At 46.3% G+C, this 6,963-nt stretch overlaps 1 pseudogene; it reads left to right on the top strand.

Annotated features, from left to right (window-relative positions):
- Nucleotides 1-477: 477 nt before the first annotated feature.
- On the top strand, nucleotides 478-4,866 carry LOC134483231 (zinc finger CCCH-type antiviral protein 1-like; annotated as a pseudogene).
- The last annotated feature ends 2,097 nt before the right edge of the window (nucleotides 4,867-6,963 follow it).

The following is a 6,963-nucleotide window of genomic DNA, read 5'->3' as shown; positions in this document are numbered from 1 at the left end:
AAGTGAAGCCCTGCCAGTCAGCAAATAGGCCTTGCGCATGTGGGACTGGTGGCAGCAGTGCTTGCCCTTGCTCTCCTGGTGGCGCAGAACACCTGCCTGGATGTGGGGAAACTCACAGTAGCTTGTCCTCCAGCTGCAACTGCCAGTGCTTGGGGAGGGGGAAGTTGAAGATGTTCCCATGATCCTCCGATTTCCGGCCCATTTTGTCCATGTTCAAGGCTGTGGTCAGCCCCGCCAGAAGCCCCGAGGACAGGTAGAGCAAGCACAACTGGCCAGCAACCACCATGGGCATCTGCGGTGGGACCCAGGCCAAGTAGCCACAGAGGCGCACCAGGCAGCCAGGCACCAGCCCCAAGCCTGTGCATACTGAGGCCAATGACACTCCACTAGTCCCTCCCACCATGCACATCCCACCCCTGGCAGGCAAGATCTCTCTGTCCAGGGCTTCCCCCAGACCTCCAACTACAAACAGCTCAATGAGCCCTTACTTAATTCTTGTTAACCATAATGGCTTGTCATAAAAGGTCATTGGGAAAGTCAATGATGAGATGAAAGCCTTAAAAGAAAACTAGAGAGACTTACGGAAATGAAGAAGAAAGCTCTCTTCCCAGTAGGAGCCTGGCAGTCCCAAGCTCAGGGCACCTCATGTCCAGTCTTGAACCCAGCATGCATTGTTGTGGAGAACCTGCCTGCTTAAGGACCTGGCTTCCCACTCATTCTCCTGAGATGATGACTTTAATTCTTTTAATTTTTACTGGTTATTTTCTTCATTTCCATTTCATGTGTTATCCCCTTTCCAGTTTCCTTTCTCCACGAAGCAGAGTCCAGCTCACAAGCCTGAGCAGCTGCAGCCATAGTGCACCATGGGGGATCCTGGGGCAGTCTGTTTCATCACCAAGATCCTGTGGACCCACAGGGGCTGCATGACCTTAAAGGAACTGCAGAGTAGGATCAGCCTCCAGAGGCAGAGCTCTATGAGCTGCTGGGCAAGACTGCTTATTCCTATTGGAGACTGGAGATCAGGCAGGGATCACGCTGTAGGTGGCGGCTACTACTGAAGCCTGTGGCTTCAATCTCAAGTGCATCCAGGGACCATGCTACAGATTGCCCAAGCCTCTGCAAGCTCAAACTTCTGGGACAGAGTCATTACGCAAAATCCCAGAGAAACCTCTGCAAATATCCACACCAAGTTTTTAGGAACAGAGCTTCCAGGTTCTGAAGAATCATGAGCTTTCTGGGCTTAACCAAGAGGAGCCGGCCTTCTTCCTGGTACAGGGGGATGCTTTTCTCCTGCAAAAGTTACTACAAAGGAGACAGCCACAAACAGATCTGCTTGAAGCCACAGCCATGCAAGAGAGTCCAAGTCTGTGAGCACTTCACCCAGGCCAACTGCCGTTACCTCAACTGTCTCAGGTCTCATGACCTGATGGACAGGAAGGTGCTGACCTCCGTGACTGAGCACGGGCTGAGTTCTGATGGGGTCCAGAACATCCAGGACATCTGCAACAACAAACACATTAGGAGGAGACCCACTGGCATGAGAGCTCCCCATGAACATCATAGCAGCAGGGCACACAGAGACAGAAGCAAAAGCAGAGACTGATTCCTTCCAAACAGCCTAGGATTTCTATCCCATGTCTCATTTTGGCATCTGGTTCACCTTGTCCAGATGTCACCAGCTGTAAGGATTCCCTGGAGGGCGTGTCTACAGCTGTCACTCAGGAGGTCAAGAACCTGGGGACCCAGGACTCTGCACAGCTTTCCTTGGTCTCATCTAAGGCTGCTGGTGTCTGAGGACCCAGTCACATGAGAGCAAGCCAGGGGTTTTCTGACAATGGAGATCTGGATGCTTCTTTTCTAGGAATCCTACTGATTCTTTGTAAGCTCCTGCCTCCTCTGCTGACTTTCTTCTTGCTGCAGCAAAAAGAGATGAATCCATGTCCATGAGAACAGGCGTGCCTTCTGGACACTGCATGGAGGTCAAGGGAAAGAATGAGGCTCCAGACATCGATTACATCCCATTTTAAATGGTTCTATTGATGGGGTGACAATGGAAGAAGCCACAGACTCAGGAATTCTAGGTAAAGGAGAAACTCAGGGAAGGAGTTTGGCAACGTTCCTTCTCTTTCAATTCAGTGGAATAATTGAAGCACTATTGTTATTGGGTCTTCATTAAAAGTCTGGCAGAAAGGATGCATTAAAGCCATGTGGCCCTGATTATTATTATTTTTAATTTTTGGAGTGGCAGCCTTTAATGACTGTATCTATTTTCTTATGGGAATTATTCATTACCTTCCCAGATCTGTATTTAACTTGGTATTTGTTATCTGTTAGAAAAATCACCAGTATCAAATAGATTTTTCACTTTTCTGTAGTAAAGACCTCTGAAGTAAGCCCTAATGATTGTTGAATTCACTCAGTGTCCTTTGTTATATCCCCTTTTCATTTCTGATTTGGTACTTTAGATATAGGCTCTGTGGTTTGTCTGTCTTGTGGATCTTCTCAAAAAAAAAAAAAAAAAGCCAGCTCTTGCTTTGCTTGGCTCTTTGTATCATTCTCTTTGTTTGTAATTGATTGATTTTAGTTCTGAGTTTATTTCCTGCCATCAAATCCTACCAGACTCTCTATGGGATGAGGCTTTGCCTCACCTTGGTAACAGCAGCATGTGATACATGAAGCTTTTGCTGCTCTCTGTAGTGGGGATGACGTCACAATTTCACTGAAAACCATGCACAGCCTCGTTTTAGACTGTATTAAAGTAGCCCACGATTTCAGTGCTCCCTGCAAGGTGCCATGAGACAGTAGTAACATGAGTCTGCCTGCACCTCGACAGTTTTCACTAGGGACTTCTGAGTGATTTTATGAAAATTTATAGTGAGTTCATGGATGAACATGCACAAACACAAACGCACACACACACTTTACTGACATGGTGCACATTCTTTCCACACAAAGAAGAAAGTGAGTATTAATGAAAACACACCAATAAAGGAATCGATGGACGGGGTTGTGGGGAAGCTGGGGCTTAGAGTTATTTAAAGGCCCTGTGCAGGCTCTCCTTCTGTTGGAGGCTAAACTTCAAGTGCAATGGGGTTCTTTATTTTCTTTCTGTATAGCACACAGAGCTAGGGTGGAAACTAGGTTTTGAGCATATTTGGAAAGTACTAGAACACTGAATTAATTCCTAGGGCTGGAACCCTATTAATGTTCTACAGAATTACAGGGCAGGCTGGATGAAGACTCTCAGCTGACAATGTGGACATCTCAAGATAGGCACTGGACAATGGCTGACAGACTTATATGAAGACTGGAAATGTTTTGCTTTCTCAGAGGAAAAGAAGGCCCCTCCGACTACACTGTACTCTAAGGACAGTTTATTCAGGTAAGGGATGACATGAACTATTGTCTCATGTCACAGATGTCAGCACAAAATATCCTAGGTATTGTATGCCAATGGTAGCATTAACAGAACAAATCACACAGTGTTGTGAAGATATAGAATATGACTATATGTAGCAAGAACCAGGCCTCTTCTAGTTTCTAAGATCATACCTGAGAACCTCAAATATAGTAATAATGTGATAATGTGGTATAAGTCTAGTTACAACTAGTTTCTATTGTGACACAGATGACTCTTTTTGTGTCATGTTCAGCTTATAATGAATGACTAGACCTAAGCATGAGAATAACCAAATACTACATTGCTTCTCTAGCTGCTGAGCTTTTAAAAGCCCTGGTGTGACAGCAAGCTTTTGTGGACATCTGGATTATTCCTTCTGTACTTTAACTCTCTAAGTCAACCCCACTCTGAGTAAGTCAGTTCCATTCCATAAGTTGGAAATCAGTCAACTGGAAAAAAAATACTTTCTCAATACAAACACAGATTGGCCATGGAAAAAGGGCAGCTTGAACTGTCCCACCTAGGTCCTGGGCTTGCACAGGCCTGCTCTCCAAAAGAAACGTGTGTTCACAGCTGCAGGCTGCATTCACTATGGATGCTCTTGAGGTTCTTCCCTAAACTGCTTAGATTAAGATAATTTTGTTGCCATCTATCAAAAGAATTCATTATGCCAAACTGGCCTTTCTTCTGAACCTTCTGTTCTGTGGGCAGAGCAAAATCTCCAGCAACCCTCACAGCAATGTGGGCTGCCAATCTGGGACTCAGAATTACACCAGTGCAAACCAAGAACAGGGCAACTGGAAGAGACCTCATTGGGTTGTAGGAACCTTCTGTTCTGAGTCACTTCTCAGAAGGGGCACTTTGCTCTAACTCCTCCATGAGACCCAACCAGTACTGGGGCTGGAGGATCCTTAGGTGTGGCAGCTCTGAGCTGGGAGGGGGAGCTGGCACACTGACATGAGAAGCCTGTTTTCACAACTGATCTGGATCTGAGGAACAGGTGCTTTTAAAGAAGCATGTGAGAGTACCTCCTGCAGGAGAGCTCACTCTGCAGGGAAAGTCACACAGGACAGTGAAAAGTGGCTTCCCAACTTCCACAGGTCCTGTGACCCCAGGGAGGGCACCAGATGGTCCAAGAGTTTGAGAAAAGCCTGCATTTGCCTGAAAGACTTCCCTCAACCATAAGTCCCACCACTGTCCCAGACTCACACCTGAGGATCAGCAAAGCCTGCCACCTGCTGGGGTCCCCACAAACTGAACCCAGAATGGAGAACTGCGGGAAAGCATTTCGGGGGAGGGGGGAGACACAAGTCTCTGGGGCCAGGCCTGGGGTCTGTCCCTTAGGCTCTCCTCACCTCTGTTAGCCTCCTAGTGCAGAGCGCTGCAAGCCGGGATCTCAAAAGTCTTGGGCTGAAGAAGTGGGAGAAGGTAGCAGCAGTGGCGGTGGGGTCGACCACAGGGGAGTTGAAGACGGAATGGTAGCAACGCCAGCAGCGGCGGTGAGGGCAGAGGCCGGGGATGGGGGGCGAAGGAGAGGACGGGTGTGGGGGGGTCGGGGCGGGGGCAGGGTAGGGGCGAGGGCAGGCTGGGGGCGGGGGTTGGGACGGGTCTGAGTCGAGGGCGGTGGTGGGACTGGGAGGGGGGATGTGTCGGAGGCGTTGTCGAGTGCGGGTGTGAGGCGGGGGCGTGGGCAGGGGCAAGAGCAGGGGCGGGGGCGGGGGCAGGAGCAGGGGCAAGCAGAGCAAAACCCAGCCCTGTCAGCTGGCGGATACGCTCTGGGGCGGGACAGACTCGCCCTGCAGCTCTATTGATGGGGTGACAATGGAAGAAGCAACAGACTCAGGAATTCTAGGTAAAAAGAGAAACTCAGAGAAGGGGTTTGGCAATGTTCCTTCTCTTTCAAATCAGAGGAATAATTGAAGCACTATTGTTATTAGGTCGTCATTAAACGTCTGGTAGAAAGGCTGCATTAAAGCCTAGTGGCCCTCATATATATTTTTTAATTTTTGTAGTGGCATCGTTTAAATACTATCTATTTTCTTATGAGAATAATCTTATGAGTTAAATCCCACATTTGGATTTAACTTGGTATTTGTTATCTGTGTAGAAAAATTACCAATATCAAATAGATTTTTCACTTTTCTGTAGTAAAGGACTCTGAAGAAGCCCTAATGATTGTTGAATTCACTCACATGTCTATTGCTTCATCCCCCTTTTCATTTCTGATTTGATAATTTAGGTATTGACACTGTGGTGTGTACTTAGTTTCAGAAAGGGGTTGTTTCTCTTATGGATCTCCTCAAAAAACAGCTCTTGCTTCCTATGACTCTTTGTATTATCCTCTTCGTTTGTAATTGAATGATTTTAGTACTAAGTTTATTTCCTGCCATCAAATCCTACCAGACTCTGTGTAGGATAAGGCTTTGCCTCATCTTGGTAACAGCAGCATGTGATAAATGAAGCTTTTGCTGCTCTCTCTGGTGGTGATGACGTCACAATCTCTGTGTAAACCATCCACAGCCTGTTTTTAGGCTGTATTATAGTAGACCACCATTTCAGTGTTACCTGCCAGGTGCCGTGGGACACTAGTAACACACATCTGCATGCACCTCCACAGTTTTCATTACAGTCTTCTAAGTCATTTTATGAAAATTGATAGTGAGTTCATGGATGAACATACACAAACACCTGCACAGAAACACAAACAAACACAAACTCTCTCTCTCTCTCTCTCTCTCTCTCTCTCTCACTCTCACTCTCTCTCTCACACACACACACACACACACACACACACACACACACACACTTTACTGACATGGTACACATTCTTTGCACACCAAAAATAAAGTGATTAGTAATGAAAATACACCAATAATGGAGTCGATGGAGGGAGTTATGCAGAAGCTGGGACTTAGAGTTACTTAAAGGCCCTATGCAGGCTCTCCTTTTGTTGGAGGAGAAATTTCAAGTGCAATGTGGTTCTTTATTTTCTTTCTCTAAAGCACACAGGCTATGGTGGAATGTAGGGCTTTAAGCATGTTTGGAAAGTACAATCACACTGAATTAAATCCTAGGGCTGGAACCCTATTAATCTTCTACAAAATTACAGAGCAGGCTGGATGAATACTCCCAGGAGACAATGTGGACATCTCAAGACAGGCACTGGACAATGGCTGAAGACTTGTCTGAAGACTGGAAATATTTTGAAAATTCAAAGAGAAAAAAAGGCCCCTCTGACTACACCGTACTCTAAGGACAGTTTATGCAGGTTAGGCATGGCATGAACTATTGTCTCATGTCACAGATGTCAGCACAAAGTATCCAAGGTATTGTATGCCAATGGTAGCATCAACAGAACAAAGCACACAGTGTCATGAAGATATAAATTATGAGTTTGTGTAGCAAGACCCAGGCCTCTTCCAGGGTCTTAGATAGTAATGGAGAACCTCAAATACGGTAGTAATGTGATAGTGTGGTGTGAATCTAGTTACAACTAGCTTCTATTGTGACACAGATGACTCTTTTTGTGTCATGGTCAGCTTATAATGAATGACTAGACCCAA

The sequence above is a fragment of the Rattus norvegicus genome, chromosome 19 (genome assembly GCF_036323735.1).
Source record: "Rattus norvegicus strain BN/NHsdMcwi chromosome 19, GRCr8, whole genome shotgun sequence".
Taxonomy (NCBI): Eukaryota; Metazoa; Chordata; class Mammalia; order Rodentia; family Muridae; genus Rattus; species Rattus norvegicus.
This window is presented reverse-complemented; position numbering and strand designations above follow the sequence as displayed.